This window comes from Pristiophorus japonicus, chromosome 5 (assembly GCF_044704955.1).
Source record: "Pristiophorus japonicus isolate sPriJap1 chromosome 5, sPriJap1.hap1, whole genome shotgun sequence".
NCBI lineage: Eukaryota > Metazoa > Chordata > Chondrichthyes > Pristiophoridae > Pristiophorus > Pristiophorus japonicus.
Window position 1 is genome coordinate 140,433,720 of NC_091981.1, and position 20,695 is coordinate 140,454,414.

The 20,695-nt window shown below is 47.2% G+C and overlaps 1 pseudogene; it reads left to right on the top strand.

Moving 5' to 3' along the window:
• Positions 1-3,922: 3,922 nt before the first annotated feature.
• LOC139264826 (5S ribosomal RNA) lies at positions 3,923-4,041 on the top strand (annotated as a pseudogene).
• Positions 4,042-20,695: the final 16,654 nt, after the last annotated feature.

A 20,695-nucleotide genomic window follows, 5' to 3' on the forward strand; every position in this document is an offset into this window, starting at 1 on the left:
AAACTCACAAGGGTCAACACCAAACTAAGGACCTATACCAAAGAAATCGTACCAGTCCTCGGCAGCACCATGCTCTCTGTCACACACAAAGGGACAATGAACCGACTGCCCCTGTGGATCGTCCGCGGAGACCCCCCAGCACTGCTGGGGAGAAGCTGGCTGGCAAAACTAAACTGGAAATGGGATGATGTCCATGCCATGTCATTAGAGGAACGGACCTCCTGCTTAGCAGTTATAAAGCGATTTGAACATCTCTTTCAGCCAGGTGTGGGCACTTTCAAAGGGGCCAAAGTCAAAATCTACATCACACAGGATGCTAGACCGGTCCATCACAAGGCCAGAGCTGTACCCTATGTGATGAGGGAAAAGATTGAACGCGAACTAGACAGGCTTCTGTGAGAAGGCATTATATCACCTGTGGAATTTAACGACTGGGCAAGTCCCATCGTCCCAGTCATGAAGCCTGATGGAACCGTACGAATCTGTGAGGACTACAAATTTACCATAAACAGAGTCTCCCTACAGGACCAGTACCCGCTGCCCAGAGCGGAGGACTTATTTGCCAATTTGGCTGGAGGTAAACTTTTCTCAAAATTGGACCTAACATATGCGTATATGACGCAAGAATTGACCGAGGAATCCAAGCTACTCACCACCATCAACACACATCAAGGCCTTTTCATGTGCAATCGATGCCCATTCGGCATCAGGTTGGCAGCTGCCATATTCCAGCGCAACATGGAGAGTCTGTTCAAGTCCATCCCGGGGACGGTTGTATTTTAAGACGACATACTTATCATGGGCAGGGACACCGACTCCCATCTCCGTAATTTGGAGAAAGTACTAAAGCGGTTGGATCGAGTAGGCCTACGAGTCAAGAAATCCAAGTGCCTGTTTCTCGCACCCAAGGTTGAATTTTTGGGCAGAAGGATTGCCGCTGATGGAATCCGCCCAACAGAGTCCAAAACAGAAGCAATTCGCCTGGCACCCAGGCTCCGGAATGTCTCAGAACTGCGCGCCTTTCTCGGGCTACTCAATTACTTTGGGAACTTTATGCAGAACTTAAGCACGCTGTTAACTGAGTACTATGACAGAAATTCGAAGGGGAGATGGAATGAGATAGGAGACAAAGTGTTTGTACTAAACTATGGCAGGGGATCCAAATGGCTTGCAGGGACAGTAACGGGCAAGGAAGGAAACAGGCTACTGGTAGTACAAATGGACAATGGCAAAACCTGCCGGAGGCATGTAGACCAAGTCAAAAGCAGATTTACCAAAAAACACTGCGGAACCGGAGGCAGACTACAATGCGGAACTCGCACCACACCTGGTGGACAGACAGAGGGAACAACCTGAGGAAAGGACAATCCCAACAGACAGCCCAGGCGAGTCAACAACAATCACACCAATCGAAACAGACAGCCCAGGCGAGATACCAGCAACCACACCCAAAGAAAAACAGACACCAAGGCAAACAACTGAACCACAACTCAGACGCTCCACGCGAGAGCGTAGACCATCTGAGAGACTGAACCTATAAAGACAATAAGACCTTGGGGGAGGGTGATGTCGTGTATCTTACATTATTATATATAACTGTATCCTAACATGCTATACATGACTGTAATAAGATATGACCTGTAACCCCCAGCATACCTTACCACCAGGGGTGCACTTGCAAGAGACAGGTATATAAGGACAGGTCTCAGGCAAGTGCAGCATTCCAGAGCTGTGAAATAAAGGTGCAGGTCCAGAGTGACCTTGACTTCACTACACGCCTCGTGTGAATCTGTACTGAGGGTTCAGGACTTTACAGAAGCCACAGCGGTTGTGCGATGTAGGAGTTGTTGGAAGAGAAAGGTAAAACAATTGTAGATGCGCAAGGGTGTGTTATAAAATGTTAGATTGTTAAGTTTCAGTTTACTTTTTAAGTTTCAGTTTACTTTTTGAGCCACATAAAATTATTTCTTTGCACTATTTCCCCGTTTTGTCCATTTTTGCCTGCTGCCTGGCAAATGGCCTTGTCAGTTGGAGTGAATGGTAAGACATTACTTAACCTCGAACAATGGGTGTGTGTGACAGGAATGGGATGGTCATTTTAGGACTGCTTTTTGGTTTGGGGGCAGGAATTGGTTCAGCATCTGGGAACCATATGGGTGCACTGGTGCAACCTAATTAAATCGTGCCATTATGAGGCCATCCCAGACCTCCTGAGCTGATGGTGTCATGTGCAATTTGGGTTCCTGCTCCTCCTCCAAAGAGAGTCTGTGCTCTGCGCCTTGCCCCTCCTGCAGTTCTAATCCTCGCTGCTGCATCTGCTGCAGAACGCAGCATGCCACGATCATTCTGGAAACCCTGGCTCGTGTGTATTAAAGGGCTCCTCCAGGTCTGGCCAGGCATCTGAAGCGCATTGTCAGCGTCCCGATTGCATTACTCTATTACACATCTGGTCATGATGTGGCTTTGATTGTAGTTTTCTTCGGCCTCATTGCTTGGCCTCCTCAAGGGTGTCATCAACCATGTCTTCAGTGATAGCCCGTGTCTCTGAGTAGTCAGCTGCTAAGTCTGTTGGAGATGTGACGAGCTGAAGGAGGGTGGACTGACACAGGATGAATGAATCAAGCCAGCTCCCTGGGAATCTGGCACACACATGCATGATGATCGTTTTGTGGTTGCAGACAAGCTGTACATTGATGGAGTGGAAGCCCTTATGGTTCACAACACTCCTGGGTGATCTAGGGATACCTTGATGGCCACATGTGTGCAGTCGATGACGTCCTGCACCTGTAGGAAGCCAGCCAGAGCCACAAAGCTGAGCGCCCACTCAGTCTGGCTGGCTTCATCAGTGGCAAAGTGTACATAAGTGCCTGACTTGTCAAACATGGCATCGGTCACTTGGGTGATGCATTTGTGGATGGCCAACTGCGAGATCCTGCAAATGCCTGCTGCAGATCCCTGGAAGGGGCCTGAGGTGAAGAAGTTGAGTGTGGTGGTGACTTTGACAGCCACTGGTAAGGTATGTCCAACAGGTCCTCTGGGCAGCAGGCCTTGTTCCAACAAGCTACAAATGTCTGCCACAACCTGATGAGATAGCCTGAGCCTCCTGAGCCACTCTTGTTCGGTCATGTCCAGGAAGCTGATCCTCTGCCTATATATACTGTGTTGGGAGTATTGCCATCTGTGAGATGCACCCCTCTGCTCATCTCATCTCTCCTGTGGAGTGGAGTTCAGTGAGGAGAAGGCTGCTGCTGCTGCTGGTGTTACTGGTGTTGTTGCTACTGGGGCTCATCTTGGTCTGCATTTGAGATCCAAGGTGAAACAGCAGAAGCAGCATCTATGCTGATCTGATATATGACAGAAGTAACATGGAGATCAGAAGCACAATCCTCCAATGTAGTGAGAGTCACTTCCAAAGTTGTAGAAATCACCTGAAAGCAAACTCTTAGCACAAGTGGTGTCAGCAAGAGCCTTTCCCTGAAGCAAGGAAGCAGGTGTGTGTTGAGTGTATTTGTGATTTAAAAAAAATGTCATTTGTTCAGCTCCCACAATTGCCACTGTGCTCTCGCTTTACTTTCACTGGTAAGGTTCAACAAGCCCAGGAATCCCGTGGACAGCCAGTAAAATCTGCAACATCAGGTGAAAATGGTTGTTGCTAACCTCTCAATGATCTATAAATTGCTTTAATTAGGTCGCCTGCCTCTCCCAAAGGGGCCTCTCACAGGCTGCCTAACGAGCATGTTAAAGGTTGAAGCCGGTTTCCCGATGCGTTGTCAATTTCAGCACTTTAAACTGCCCACTTGCTTGCAAACCCGCACACTCCTCAAAGTAAAGATTCAACCTAAAGACTCTAAATTTTGGAATTTGAAATAAGTTAAGCAGTTTTTCAAAACAGCCTGCATCACGCTTGGCTACCTGTGGTGGTGCTGATGGCCACACTAGTCTGAAAACGCCCAATCTTGTCTGATCTTGGAAACTAAGCAGAGTCAGGCCTGGTTAGTACTTGGATGGGAGACTGCCTGGGAATACCAGGTGCAGTAGGCTTTGCACGCGGTGTCCATCAATATGCTCGCGGCCTTCTGCGAGAGGTGGGCGCCGGAGGGACTGGACTGCATTGTTACCCCCGGCAACCAGATTTTATATGTTTTAAAGTTTAATTTGTTTTAATTGTCGGTTTTAGTGTCCCCCTCCCCTTTTATAGGGGGCACTTGTAAATTTATGGTTTTAGAGCCCAAAAAAAAACACAAAAAAAAACCACAAAAAAAAAGGGCACTTGTTTGAAAGTGTTTGGAGTGTCGCACCAGATCAGTGGGCACTTGAGTTAATGTTTATTTTTCTCCAATCAAAAGAGTTGTGGTGGTGCTGATCCGGTGGCAGTGGAGGGAGGGAGGGAGAGAGAGGAGATTGTAGAGAAAAGTTTTTCTCGCTGTGCTATGGTCATGTAATTTAATGTTCTGTCAATATAATGTACAAATAATGTAATGTAGTGCTCGGACCACGAAATGTAATGTCATGCATGTAGTTTCTGTCCATTTTGTTTATGCTAATTTCATGTAATGTCTCTCGTGACATATAATGCAGTAGTGGTGCTCCTCTGCATAAGTCTGCGCAATGTGAGCATACTCATGTCACCTTGACCCCTCCCCTCCCCTGCTACTAACCACTCATTATGTTTTCTAGTTGCACAGGAGGAGCAGCAACCTGTCCAACCCACTGGAACATCCGACTACGTCCATCAGGTGTGGATTTCTGAAGGGGGCTCCACTGAAGAGGAGTACATTCATCCTGATGACCCTCCTCAAGCTATTGTTGCGGGGGTGACAGTGAACAACAAGTGCAGGAGGTAGTGGAGGAGACTCAGGGGTCTATTTTACCTGTGGCCACATCTTCCTTGTTGGGATCCCTTTTGTCTGGGTTCCGATCGGAGGAAGTAGTGGGACCTTGCAGCAGCGAACCCCGAGTGTTCCAGCCCCTGTGCCGAATCCGCGGAGGTTGATCCAGCAGGATAGGTATGCTCCATGACAGATACGTCGACCTGGACATGGTGGGACTGTCTGGCTCCTCTAAAGGTGCTCGCAGGGTGATGTGCATACATTCTGTGGCACCCTGGACCTTGGGGAAGTTTGCAATTCTTGAAAAACCCAGAGCCCTCTGACTCTGTGCCTCCCTGGTCATTAGGAAGTTTATAAAGTCCATCCTGCATGCATAAAGTGCTTCAGTTACCTGGCGAATGCAGCGATGTGTGGCATGCTGAGAGATGCAGCATATGTCGCCAGCTGATGTCTGAAAGGAGCCGGATGCATAGAAGGAAAGTGCCGCAGTCACCTTCACCTTAATGGGCAGTGCGGTCCTGATGGTGCTGGTAAGCTGCAGGTCTGCCTAAATGAGCTGGCATACCACATTGATGACCTCTTTTCCGAAGTGGAGTCTTCTAACGAACTGTGTATCGGACAGGTGCAGGTATGAGCGCTTCTCCCTGTAAATTCGTTGGGGGTAAGACCTCCTCCACCTCAGAAGTCTGCGACCTTTTTGATTGGACACATAATGCTCTTCAATAAACTTCTTCCAGCTGTATTCCGCAGCATATAAGTAGTCAGCAATATTGACACAATTACAGGCCCCATTCCTTTCACTGTCCTAAATTGTCCTCAAAATTCCTCCAATGTCCTCAAACAACCACAAATGTCCTTTAAATTGACCACAATGCACTCAGATTCTCTCCAATATATTCAAACACCCTTAAAATCTACTCAACAATCATTTTTATGCTCTCACCAACTTCAAACAGCCTTTCCTCAAGATCCTCCGATTTAAAAAATGGCAGCCTTACCATTGGGTTAAGGTCAGGTAAGACATAGGTTTTCTGGGCGGTATTTTAGTCCGGTGGTAAAAATGGGCGATTTGCTGAATTTACCGGCGACGGTATTTTGGGGCGGTACTTGGGCATTGCACGAAGTATGATGTCGAAATACCTATTTAAAAAAATGGGCGGGTGGTATCATTTCCTGCTGGTGATAATTGACTGTCGATGGAAGGGCAGTAACTGGGTGGTAATTTTGAGTTTGGCCGTCATTTGGGCGGTAAACTGTTTCCCAGCGGTATTTGGATGGTAAAATGGGCGGTAAATGGATGGAAAGTTGCTGAATTTCTAGCCCCTAGGATTGCTTATGTTGCTGAGCAAAAGACGAGCAGAGATACAGAGGTTACAATGAGAGTAAACATTAGATATACAGATAGAGAAGAAAAGTGAAAGATAAAATGTGGAACATAAATAGAAAAACAGATTTATAGGCCCCAAGTTTCGTGCCGCGGCGAAAACGGCGCACCTCCGAGCTGGGCGCCTGTTTTTCGCGCCGAAAACTGCGCCTAAAAAAAAGTCCGATATTCTCGAGCTCCTTGGAGCTCGATGTCTGCTTGGCGCGGCGCGCTCTTCGCACAGGAGGCGGAGCCTAACACTCGCGCCGATTTTCTAAGTAGCAGGGGGCGGGTACAATTTAAATTAGCCTTCGTGGTGCCGGCAACCCTGCGCATGCGCGTTGGAGCGTGCGCGCATGCGCAGTCTCACACAAACATTGGCACTCGGCCATTTTTTAAAATACTGCAGTAAAAATGAAGGTTTGTTTCTTGGACCCCTGCAAAGGCTTGTAATTTAATTTTTTTTGATATTTCTGTGTGTGAGGGAGTGCTTTTAGCAGCACTGCTGAATAAATCACCTGCAGAAATCAGTGAGTTCAGCTTTTCACTGCTAAACTTGCAGAGCCGGTGCTGCATTGGTGCATACAAAGTAAGGACTGTGTGTTTGGAGAAATAAGAGTGCCAATTTAACTTTGCAATGGATCAACGTCCACCAAGAACAAAGATGGCAAACCATTGCATAATACGTGGTGTTGACAATGCAGCACCCATTCTGCAAATTTAAATATAAAACTGTCGATGTGGCTGCCTCTCCCTGTCCAAATGGCCTCAGTCCCCCTCACAGCTCGAAGGCTGCTGCTGTATCTTCGGCTGCCGTCGAGCCACTGACGCCGCCCCTAAAGCGTGGCCGAATGGCCTCAAGCACCATAAAGAGCTGCGTGTGTCAGGTGTTGATTCTTCGGCTGCTGGCCAGCCACTGACGCCGCTGATATCACATGGCCGAATGGCCTCACGTCGGTCCGCTGCTGATTCTTCGGCTGCCGGCCAGCCACTGACGCCGCTGATATCACATGGCCGAATGGCCTCACGTCGGTCCGCTGCTGATTCTTCGGCTGCCGGCCAGCCACTGACGCCGCTGATATCTCATGGCCAAATGGCCTCGGGTCCGTCCGGTGCTGCTTCTTCGCGGCCAGCCACGAAGAGAATGAAGGCCTGCCTCAAGCAGTGCAGCTCAGCTCGAAGCTTGCTGCCGCTGCCGTCGAGACACTGACGCCACACCGCTGCCTGTCTCCAACATGAAAGGCCTGCCTGAAGCACTTTCACACAGGTAGGAACATGGTTTATTTAATCTTTGCTTTGCTTATAAATTTTTATTCAGGTTGGATTTATTTGTATAATATTTGTATAAGTATAACTAAGGATTGATTGTAGAATTTAATGACTTCCCTTCCCCCCCCCTCCCCCCTCCACCTCGTTCCCTACACCGAATTTGTAACCTACGCCTGATTTTCTAAAGTGTAGACAAGGTTTTTTCGAGCGTACAAAAATCTTCACTTACTCCATTCTAATTTAGTTTGGAGTAAGTTTTCACTGCCGAAACTTTGAAAACAGGCGTAAGTGGCCGGACACGCCCCCTTTTGAAAAAAAATTCTGTTCCAAAGTGAAACTGTTCTAACTGACTAGAACTGGAGCAAACTAAATGTCGAGAATTCCGATTTCTAAGATACTCCGTTCTACACCAGTTGCTCCTAAAAATCAGGAGCAAATCATGTGGAAACTTGGGGCCATAGACAGAGAATGAAAACTGGAGACGAGCAGCGAGGCAGTTAAATGCAGAAGCTAACATTTTTAACTGATTTATATTTGCTATTTCTTGGTACTTTATGTCAAAATATTTAGGCTATTTCAAATTACTAGGATCACTAACAGAGGCATATAATTAAAGGGAACTGGGAAAAATAAGAGGATAAAAATTCTTACAATCTTTGAAAGGCCCAAAAAGCAGCTCAATTCCAGGCTGAAGGGGAAAAAGGCCTAAGATGTGACAGGTAAAAATAAAGGGAAAGGAAACCCACAATGCAATCATGAGTCTACAGACATGTGTTGGAGTAGCCCAGCACCTCATTGATGGCTGATGAAATGGAGATGGGTTGCCCTTACCTGGAAGGTGGTGGGAATGGGCTCGAGATCACAGATGTGCCAGTCTTATGCCTTGTGGCAGGTGCAGGTGTCCTAACAGTAGATAGCCCAGATAGCTTTGCTTCCTGCTCTCGTTCCAATCGGGAGAATTTCATTTAGCATGCTTCTAATTTCTACCCACATTTACTCAGGCCACTTCTTCCTTTTCTGTGATTTTCTCTCTCCATCACTGGAAATGGGTTTTTCATAGACATTAGAAACGTGAAGACTCATGGAATCATAGAATCTTAGTGCACAGAGGAGGCTATTCGGCCTGTCGTGCCTGTGCCGGCTCTTTGGAAGAGCTGTCCAATTTAATCCCACACCTCGGCTTTTTCCCCATAACCCTACAAATTAGTCATCTTCAAGTACATGTCCAATTACCTTTTGAAAGTTACTAGGGAATCAGATTCCTCCACACATTCGGGTAATGCATTTCATATGTTACAATCTATCTGTGTAAAGAAAATTCTCATTTCCCCTGTAGTTATTTTGACAATTATTTTAAATCTATGACCTTTGGCTACCAACTCATTTGGCTGAGGAAATAGTTTCTCCCTACTTGCTCTGTCAAAACTCCTCATAATTTTGAGCCTCTATTAGGTCTCCCCTTAACATTCTCAGCTCTCAGACGAAGAATCTCAGCTTCTCCAATCTCTCCACATAACTGAATTCCCTCATCCCTGGTATCATCTTGGTAAATTTCCTCCATCCTCTCCAAGGCCTTGACATCCTTCCTGTGCAATGCCCAGAACTGTACACAATACTCCAGCTGAGGACTAGCCAGTGATTTGTAAACATTTAGCATGAATTCCTTCTTTTTGTATTCAATCCTTCTATTTTTAAAGCCGATATCCCATACACTTTATTAACTGCCTTATGAAGTTGTCCTGCCACCTTCAGAGATTTGTCAATATGCACCCCCTCAAAATAGGACCATTTAGATTATACTGCCTCTGCCAAAATACATCACTCCCACAAATATCTCGCTTTTGTTTCTTTCTCTCCTTCCTCCTGTGAAGACTCCAGCTCTGAAAATCTATGGCAGTTCTGACATACCGCTTGCTTAGTTTTGCTTGCCCCTTACAGCGCAAGAGAGACAGGGCCGGGGATGCTCTGACTTGTAAGATTTCTAAATCTCTGGCATTAAATTGACAGCAAGACTGATTCTTTTAAAACAATTCGGAATAGTTTATTAAACACACATATGCACGTCTTATCAGAGAAACAGCAATGGTCAACTAGCCTACGGATCGACTTAGTAACAACAGATACAATGTTACAAAAATGATTTATAAAAAGATATATGTCACTTTCCTCTGGCAAAGCACATGGCCCGCTCCTTTGTCCATAGAGAGTCTTGTCTTTTGCCGTGTGCTTAAGAAAAGAGACAGAGCAATCTTTGGCTTGAATTTTGAGACCTCTTACGGCCATTGTTTCTCAGGAAGCCTCAGGATTGGATCTTGGCTCCAGGGCAGTTCCTTATTGGCTTGCCTCAACCATGTGTCTATCTGGAGGACTCGGTGCCATCCCTTGATTAGGTAAATGGCTTTCCAATTAAGACAATATGCAAATCTCATGCTGGAAGTCTGTGAGCTTCCATTTTGTCTCTTTCAAAACTGTCTTTTCGTATAATTTCATTTTTTAACATTTATACATACACAGAATCAATTTTATCATTAATAAACACTTTGATTCTTACAGACTCCCCACCTTGAGGGGGAAATATCCTTATTGACTCCTCATATGGTTTATCTCCTCAGGGCTCACATATAAACATTGAAAGGGTTCTGATAGCTCTGCTGTTTATGTTTCTGTGAGGTGGATGACCGCTGGATAATAGGTTTTAAACTTAGAGAGAGAGAGAGAAAGTGGATGGCCTGACTTGGTTCCCACCTTGTAAGGTGTGGGCCACATGTAGGGGATTTACTATAGTACAATAACATCTCCAGCGGAGATCCTCCCCTTCCCGTATCTTCAGTGCACCTTCGCTTCTCGAAGCACATTGATGATTGATGATGTTCGTGAGTCATGCTGCAGCTCCCGTTTCTCCATCTTCCCTCGGCTTCGGTCGTGGCCAGTATCGTCCTGACAATCGTGAGGATCCGTAACATAGTCTGTGGGAAACAAGATCAGTGCAGTGTTTACTCTTTGGCAGTTTTTAACTGATTAATGTGAAACCACTCTTGTACTTAACGCACTTTTCCCCGGTAACTAAATCAAATAAGCTGCGGGGTTCAATCGGTCTATAATCTTATGCGGTCTCCACCACCTGGGCTCAAAGGCAGCTTCTTTTTCCCATAATTTGGAATCATTACTGAGTCTCCCACCTCGTATTCAAAGGGACGTACTTTCTTGTCAAAGTACCTTTTAATTTGTCTTTTTGACTTCCCCAATTTGGTGGCCACAAATCGATTGATCTAATCAGTGTGATCTACCACTTGTTCCAGCCACTTGGAACTACATGTTTTCATTGTCAGGGGACTCATCCCTGTCAGTGTTAGCTGGCCTGGTGTTCTCATGAGCCTCCCTGTCATGGCCTGATATGTGGAGACCCCTGTTGTTCTACGAGGTGTGGACCTCATTGCCATTAAGCACATTGGCAGCATGTTAGCCCATTGAGTGGGGTGGTCCGCGCACAATTAAAAAAAAATTAACTTGAGGGTCCTGTTCCCCCTTTCGACCCCTCCGGACTACTGGGGGTGGTGAGCAATATGTAATTTGTGTTTTATCCCCAACATTTCCTGCAGGTGGATAAAATTTTTACCGATAAAGTGTGAACCTTGATCGCTGTCCACTTGTACTGGTTCTCCCCACCTACAAAACACATGATTCAATAGTGTTTTGGCTGCTGTGATTGTGGTGTTGGAGTGGCAGGGGAATGTTTTGATCCATTTAGTGAATTGATCCACCACCACTAGGGCATGCTGAAAATTGTCTTGCGCCTGTGGAAGTGGCCCAATGAAGTCTATCTGAAGGTGAGTCCACAGCCCTTGAGGTGGGGAAATGCTTTGAAGCAAGGCTCAGTTAGTGCTTGCAGGAGGATTGTGTTGCAGGCACGGTAGGCATCGTGCCACGTATTGGTTGATTGTTTCCCTCAAGGAAGGCCACCAAGCTGCGGATGCTACCTTATAGAAGGTTACCAAGGCTGAATATTGCCCTGCTGTGGGGTGGGAGTGAAAGAGGGAGAGCAGTTCCTGACCCACCTCTGGTGGAACACACATCACTGGGCTGGCATTTGGCTTTCTTTTGAACATCAGCAACTGTTCATCTGAGTCAGGGGCAGTGGCTAGTATGGTATTGGGAGCCCAGGCTGTTGTTTGAGGAAGGGGTCTGCCTTCCTCGTGCCAGGCGCTTACAACAGCATATGACCAGTATTGCTGCTGCAGGGATTTTAAAACTAGGTGATCTGTTGGGGAGGCCTTGCTAACAGCATTGCAGGGCTCAACAACTATATCCTCTATCTCTCCATCAATCGCAGTGTTCTTGGCTGCTCTGTCTGCTCTGGAATTTCCCTCACTATGTGGACATCTTTTTCTATGGGCTGCTACCTTTCCTATGAAGCAGGGCTGGGATCGCTGTTTAAGGTCTGACCAGAGCAGGTGTAACCAGGTCCCATGGACCAGGGCCTTACCGTCTATCATACAATAGTCATTTTTGTGGTATAGGTGCAAGGAGAGCATGGTGTTTATAGCATAGGCACTATCTGACCAAATATTCACGGGTCTATCTGAGGTTTCCTTCACAGCAGTTAGAAGTGCGGCGATTTCTGCATATTGTGAAGACTGTCTGTTGCATCTTCGGTGGCTGGTTCTATCTGGCAATATCACAGCATAGCCGGTGTGAGGGGATCCTTCAATGTGAAAGGAGGACCCATCGATATAGACATCTGGGGCACCCTGTATGGGCTCTTTCTGCACAGGATGAGTCTGAGAGTTAATCAGGGGTAACGGACATTCATGCTAGTCCCCCTCATAGATCAAGAATTGTGGCAGCAATATGGTGGGTTTGGAAATGGTATCCGTTATATATGTGGACTTGTATTTACACTGTACAGTCACCAGAGGGCTCATTCCCCGGAGTCCCAAGGGATCCCATAATGTCTTGGGAGCACAGGTATTTAAGAAGGCTTCACAGGTTAGAGAGGCACTTTAGAGACCTGCAATAAAAGACTACGGTCACACTTTACTTTGAGCTCACTGTGTTCAGTCTGACTCTTTCTCCATACACAACAACTGGCGATGAGATACAGATAGCGAATCCAAAGATGCAGAGAACAGTGGACATCCTGGAGAAATTTTCAGAGGGAGATGATTGGGAAACTTTTGTGGAGCGACTCGAACAATACTTCGTGGCCAACGAGCTAGATGGGGAAGGGAGCGCTGCCAAACGTTGAGTGATCCTCCTCACCATCTTTGGGCACCAACGTATGGCCTCATGAAGAATCTGCTCACTCCAGCGAAACCCATGGAGAAATCATACAACAATTTGTGCACACTGGTCCGAGAGCATTTGAGCCCGAAGGAAAGCGTTCTGATGGCGAAGTACCGGTTCTACACCTACAAAAGGTCTGAAGGCCAGGAAGTGGCAAGTTATGTCGCCGAGCTGAGACTCCTTGCAGGACATTGCGAATTTGAAGGACATTTGGAGCACATGCTCAGAGATGTTTTCGTACTTGGCATTGGCCACGAAACCATACTTCGTAAGCTTTTGACCTTGAGTAAGGCCATAGCGATAGCCCAGGCGTTCATTGCCACCAGTGACAATATGAAGCAAATCTCTCAGCACACAAGTGCTGCTCCAAGTACTGTGAACAAAGTGATGTTGTTTTCGAATCGTATCGTACAGGGCAGGTCACACATACCTGCAGCTATACGTCCGCCAATGTCTCAGAGTCCACCATCAAGGGTGATGAATGCAAGGCCATTAACACCTTGTTGGCGGTGCGGGGGTGATCATCGTTACCATTCATGCCGATTCAAAGGATACGTTTGCAAGGGCTGTGGAACAATGGGACACCTCCAACAAGTGTGCAGGCGAGGACAGATCCACGAAGGATCACTACGAACCAGAGCCTCAGACCGAGGAGGCTGAGGTACATGGGGTGCACACATTCACCACAAATTGTCCCCCGATAATGCTGAATGTTGAACTAAATGGATTCCCGGTATCAATGGAGCTGGACATGGGCGCGAGCCAGTCCATCATGGGCAAAAAGACTTTCGAAAGGTTGTGGTGCAACAAGGCCTCAAGGCCAGTCTTAACTCCAGTTCACATGAGACTAAGAACTTACACAAAAGAACTGATTCCTGTAATCGGCAGTGCTACCGTAAAGGTCTCCTACAATGGAGCGGTGCACAAGCTACCACTCTGGGTGGTACCGGGCGATGGTCCCACGTTGCTCGGTAGGAGCTGCCTGGGAAAGATATGCTGGAACTGGGATGACGTCCGAGCATTATTGCCTGCTGACAACAGTTCGTGTGCCCAGGTCTTAAACAAATTTCCTTCGCTGTTCGAACTAGGCATCGGGAAATTCCAAAGAGCAAAGGTGCAGATCCACCTAATTCCGGGGGCGTGACCCATCCATCACAAGGTGAGAGCAGTACCGTACATGATGAGAGAAAGGGTAGAGATCGAGCTAGACTGGCTGCAAAGAGAGGGTATCATTTCACCCATCGAGTTCAGCGAGTGGGCCAGTCCTATTGTCCCAGTCCTCAAGGGAGACGGCACCATCAGAATCTATGGCGATTACAAAGTAACTATCAATCGTTTCCGCCTGCAGGACCAATACCCACTACCAAAAGCCAATGACCTCTTTGCATCGAAGCTGGATCTGACTTCAGCCTACATGACGCAGGAACTGGAGGAATCATCGAAGGCCCTCACCTGCATCAACATGCACAAAGGTCTTTTTGTTTATCACAGATGCCTGTTTGGAATCCGATCAGCGGCGGCAATATTCCAGAGAAATATGGAAAGTTTACTGAAGTCGGTCCCGCACGCCATGGTCTTCCAGGACAACATCTTGGTCACAGGTTGGAACACAGTTGAGCACCTGCAGAACCTGGAGGAGGTTCTTAGTTGACTCAACCGCGTGGGGCTCAGGTTAAAACGCTCGAAGTGCATTTTCCTGGCACCTGAAGTGGAGTTCCTGGGAAGGAGGATTGCGGCAGACGGCATTAGGCTCACCAACGCGAAGATGGAGGCAATCGAGAATGCACCGAGGCCACAGAACGTGACGGAGCTGCGGTCGTTTCTGGGACTCTTGAACTACTTTGGTAACTTCTTACCGGGTCTCAGCACACTGCTAGAACCACTACATGTCTTACTATGAAAAGGGGGCGAATGGGTTTGGGGCAAAAGCCAAGAAAATGCCTTTGTAAAAGCAAGAAAATTGTTATGCTCAAACAAATTGCTTGTGTTGTATGATCCATGTAAGCGTCTGGTGCGTCGTCATATGGCGTCGGGTGTGTATTGCAACAAGCTAATGATTTCGGGAAACTACTTATGCATCCAGGAGTCTGTGTAAGGCTGAGAGAGCCTACAGCATGATTGAAAAAGAACCGTTAGCGTGTGTCTATGGGGTAAAGAAAATGCATCAATACCTGTTTGGACTAAAATTCGAATTGTAAACTGACCATAAGCCACTTATGTCCCTGTTTTCCGAGAGTAAAGGGGTAAATACCAACGCATCGGCCCACATCCAGTGATGAGTGCTCATGTTGTCCGCGTACAACTATGCCATCCGCCACAGGCTAGGCACAGAAAACTGCGCCGATGCTCTCAGTAGGCTGCCATTGCCCACCACGGTGAGCAATCACCCGTCACTGCCCGGCAGAGCAAACCTGGACAAGCCAGGATCCCTTATTATTTCTTGTCAAAAGCTGTGTGCTTCATTGGAACTGGTTCAGTGTCCCAGTGGAAATGCAGGAAGAGATAAAGCCGTTCCAGCGGCGCAAAGATGAAATGTCTATACAGGCAGACTGTCTTCTGTGGGGCTATCGAGTAGTGGTCCACAAGAAGGGCAGAGACACCTTCATCAATGACCTCCACAGTACCCACCCAGGCATCGTAATGATGAAAGCGATAGCCAGATCCCACGTGTGGTGGCCCGGTATCGATGCGGACTTAGAGTCCTGCGTTCACAGATGTAATACATGCTCGCAGTTAAGCAATGTACCCAGGGAGGCGCCGCTAAGTTTATGGTATTGGACCTGCAAAGCGTGGTCTAGGGTACACGTCGACTATGCCGGCCCGTTCTTTGGTAAAATGTTCCTTGTGGTTGTAGACGCGTACTCCAAGTGGATTGAATGTGAGATAATGGCGGCTAGCATGTCCGCTGCCACCATTGAAAGCCTGCGGGCCATGTCTGCCACTCACGGCTTACCCGATGTCCTGGTGAGCGACAACGGGCCATGTTTTACCAGTGCTGAGTTCAAAGAATTCATGACCCGCAACGGGATTAAACCAGTGTCCAATGGTCAGGCAGAGAGAGCAGTGCAAATCATCAAGCAAGGCTTGAGGAGGGTAACTGAAGGCTCACTGCAGACTCGCCTATCCCGAGTCTGCTTAGTTACCGCATGAGACCACACTCACTCACTGGGATCCCACCTGCTGAACTGCTCATGAAAAGAGCACTTAAGACAAGGCTCTCGTTAGTTCACCCTGATCTACATGAACAGGTAGAGAGCAGGCGGCTTCAACATAGTGCATACCATGATAGTGCAAATGTGTCATGCGAGACTGAAGTTAATGATCCTGTATTTGTATTAAATTATGGACAAGGTCCCAAGTGGCTTTCCGGCACTGTCGTGGCCAAAAAGTGGAGCAGGGTATTTCGGGTCAAACTTTCAAATGGACTCATTCATCGGAAACACTTGGACCAAATCAAACTCAGATTCACGGACTATCCTGAGCAACCCACCTTGGAGCCGACCTTTTTTGATCTCCCAACACACACACCAGTGGCAACCGACACCACGGTTGACCACGAAGCAGAACCCATCATCCACAGCAGCCCTGCAGAGCTCAACACAACAGGCAGCCCAGCAAGGCCAGCTGCACAGCAGCCCAGCTAGGGCCCAACAAATGATTCAACAACACCAGCTTTCACACTGAGATGATCAACCAGGGCAAGAAGGGCCCCAGATCGACTTACATTGTATATAGCTCATTCCCCGGAGTCCCAAGGGATCCCATAATCCCTTGGGAGCACAGGTATTTAATAAGGCTTCACATGTTGGAGAGGCATTCTGGAGACCTGCAATAAAAGACTAAGGTCACACTTTACTTTGAGCTCACAGTGTTCAGTCTGACTCTTTCTCCATACACAACAGTATCAATATCTCTTTCCGTAAGTTCCAATGTCCATTTGCTAAGGCGCTGCGAGGAAACTAGCGAATCTCCAGGTTTCATCAGTAGTTTGAGAGGTGTGTGTCCGCTGTGCAGGATTGTAGCCTGTAACCCAGTAATAAAGGTAAAATGATGTACCGACCAGAAGATGGCCAGTAGGTGGCGCTCGCATGCGGTTACGTCTTTTCTGCCCCCTGTAGGATTTGAAAAGCATATGCAATGGGCTGTCGTCGATCAGCTCGCATTTGGCACAAAACTGCAGTGAGGCTTTGCTCTGTGGCCCCGACCTCCAAATGGAGGGGCTGCGTGGGATCAGGAGGGATCAGACATGCAGCCTGGATCATTGCAGTTTTTAATTTAGCCACAGACTGGGTGTGAGCATTAGTCCATGCCGAGCGTATGTCATCACCCTGCAGTTTTATTAAATCATACAGGGGCTTTGCACACTGCAAAGCCTGGGATAAACTTCCTTTGGTATCCCACCAAACCCAAGAATGATCGTAAGGCTGTTTTTGAAGTGGGTAATGGCAGTCGCTGTATTATCTCCACCTTGTGAGAGTCGGGTGATGATCCCTCTGGAGAAATGGATACTCCTAGAAAGGTGACTCGTTCTTTTACTAATTGAGCCTTACGGGGATTCACCTTTCGTCCCGTTTGAGCCAACAAGGTGAAAAGTTTGTGCAAAAGGGACAGATGCTCCTCCATGCTGTCGATTGCCAGCAGTAGGTCATCTACGTACGGCAACAATTAGGTAGGGCGGGAAAAGTGTTTTAAAATTGCAGCCATTCTTTTGTGGAATATTGTGGGGGCATTGTGGAACCCCTGAGACAGGCATGTCCAGGTGTAGCTCTGGTCCTCAAGTGCGAATGCAAATTTGTACTGGTCTTCCCCTTTAACAGGGCTACTCCAGAATCCATTGGCGATGTCGAGGGTCAAGAAGTAATTTGAGATAATATGGTGGGAGTTTCTCTTGCTACCAGTGAGCAGGCTGGGGTTACAGAATTTAACTTTCTTTAATCAATAGTCAGTCAGGCTTTTTAACCGGCCATGTGGGTGAATTGGTTGTGAAAGCGCCTGTCCTAAGAACATTCTGCTCAACTAGGGATTTTATGGTGTCCCAGATGTAAGGGTGACTCTCCCTTGGGATGGGGTACTGTTTAGTGAATGAGTGGGGGGGTCCCTCAATAGATTCCTCGCCTGCCATTTTTACAGAGTCATGTTTGCACGTGACAAACACCGCTAGGTGTTCCTGAATTATTTTTGCCACAGCTTCATTTTCGCTCCCTGGTGGGTCATACTCAGATGGCTTTTTAATAACAAAAACCACGTCAGCATCTGAAATTTCTATTACTCATACTTTATCTCTCAATCCCATCCAAATACAGTCCTGATTATAATTTATCACCGTGCCATACTGATCCAACACATCAGTCCCTATAATTCCCCTTCCATCGGGGGTGGTCATCAGGATCGGCACTGGGACCTTACAGGTGAGCTTCCCAACTGAAGTTCAGTGGCCTTCCCTGTATATGCAGTGGTTGTATCATCGTTAAACCTTTTAAGGGTCATACAACCCTTGCCCGCCGCTGCATGGCGTTCAGGGTATGGGGTGTGGATGATGGTAATGGCTGAGCCAGTATCGATAAGCATAATCTGCTGCCTGCCCCCTTTTAAGACAGCAAGGACTACTGGTCTCCCGCTACCATCACGTCGGAACCCCATTTCCGACCAATCTTTGGGGGCAGAACCCTGTCCAAGGGTCGTCCTCGAATGGGTCTCTCTAATGAGTGTGCATCGGCGATTGTGTGCACCGGTAAATGATTTTGCATCCTCCCCGTGGCAATTTGGGTTTGTATGAGGGTTATCAACTGATCCAATGCTGATCTGTCCCAGAGGGCTTGGATTCATCCCTCGGGAGGTATCTATGCATTGCATCGTGGTTCGGTGCTGGCCTGGGTCTGCTGCAATCTTTTGCTAGGTGGCCTACCTTCTTACAATTAAAGCACCGTCCCTTAAAGGGGTAGTTTTGAGATCCCTGCACCATTGACACTGGTTTATTTGCAGTGGGCGGTGACTTCACCTTTAACTGGTCTTTTACCATCTCCCAGGCTATTTAAGCGCTGGTCTCTATATCTGTCCATTGATTGGTGGGGCTCATGGCTATGCCCAGGTTGGTTAGAAACATAGAAACATAGAAAATAGGTGCAGGAGTAGGCCATTCGGCCCTTCTAGCCTGCACCGCCATTCAATGAGTTCATGGCTGAATATGCAACTTCAGTACCCCATTCCTGCTTTCTCGCCATACCCCTTGATCCCCCTAGTAGTAAGGACTTCATCTAACTCCTTTTTGAATATATTTAGTGAATTGGCTTCAACAACCTTTTGTGGTAGAGAATTCCACAGGTTCACCACTCTCTGGGTGAAGAAGTTTCTCCTCATCTTGGTCCTAAATGGCTTACCCCTTATCCTTAGACTGTGACCCCTGGTTCTGGACTTCCCCAACTTGGGAACATTCTTCCTGCATCTAACCTGTCTGAACCCATTTTAAACATTTCTATGAGGTCCCCTCTCATTCTTCTGAACTCCAGTGAATACAAGCCCAGTTGATCCAGTCTGTCTTGATAGGTCAGTCCCGCCATCCCGGGGGTGAACCTTCGCTGCACTCCCTCAATAGCAAGAATGTCCTTCCTCAGGTTAGGAGACCAAAACTGTACACAATACTCCAGGTGTGGTCTCACCAAGGCCCTGTACAACTGCAGAAACACCTCTCTGCCCCTGTACTCAAATCCCCTCGCTATGAAGGCCAACATGCCATTTGCTTTCTTAACCGCCTGCTTACCTGCATGCCAACCTTCAATGACTGATGTACCATGACACCCAGGTCTTGTTGCACCTCCCCTTTTCCTAATCTGTCACCATTCAGATAATAGTCTGTCTCTCTGTTTTTACCACCAAAGTGGATAACCTCACATTTATCCACATTATACTTCATCTGCCATGCATTTGCCCACTCACCTAACCTATCCAAGTTGCTCTGCAGCCTCACAGCATCCTCCTCGCAGCTCACACTGCCACCCAACTTAGTGTCATCCGCAAATTTGGAGATACTACATTTAATCCCCTCGTCTAAATCATTAATGTACAGTGTAAACAGCTGGGGCCCCAGCACAGAACCTTGCGGTACCCCACTAGTCACTGCCTGCCATTCTGAAAAGTACCCATTTACTCCTACTCTTTGCTTCCTGTCTGACAACCAGTTCTCAATCCATGACAGCACACTACCCCCAATCCCATGTGATTTAACTTTGCACATTAATCTCTTGTGTGGGACCTTGTCGAAAGCCTTCTGAAAGTCCAAATATACCACATCAACTGGTTATCCCTTGTCCACGCTACTGGAAACATCCTAAAAAAATTCCAGAAGATTTGTCAAGCATGATTTCCCTTTCACAAATCCATGCTGACTTGGACCTATCATGTCACCTCTTTCCAAATGCGCTGCTATGACATCCTTAACAATTGATTCCATCATTTTACCCACTACTGAGGTCAGGCTGACCGATCTATAATTCCCTGTTTTCTCTCTCCCTCCTTTTTTAAAAAGTGGGGTTACATTGGCTACCCTCCACTCGATAGGAACTGATCCAGAGTCAATGGAATGTTGGAAAATGACTGTCAATGCATCCGCTATTTCCAAGGCCACCTCCTTAAGTACTCTGGGATGCAGTCCATCAGGCCCTGGGGATTTATCGGCCTTCAATCCCATCAATTTCCCCAACACAATTTCCCGACTAATAAGGATTTTCCTCAGTTCCTCCTCCTTACTAGACCCTCTGACCCCTTTTATATCCGGAAGGTTGTTTGTGTCCTCCTTAGTGAATACCGAACCAAAGTACTTGTTCAATTGGTCTGCCATTTCTTTGTTCCCCGTTATAACTTCCCCTGATTCTGACTGCAGGGGACCTACGTTTGTCTTTACTAACCTTTTTCTCTTTACATATCTATAGAAACGTTTGCAATCCATCTTAATGTT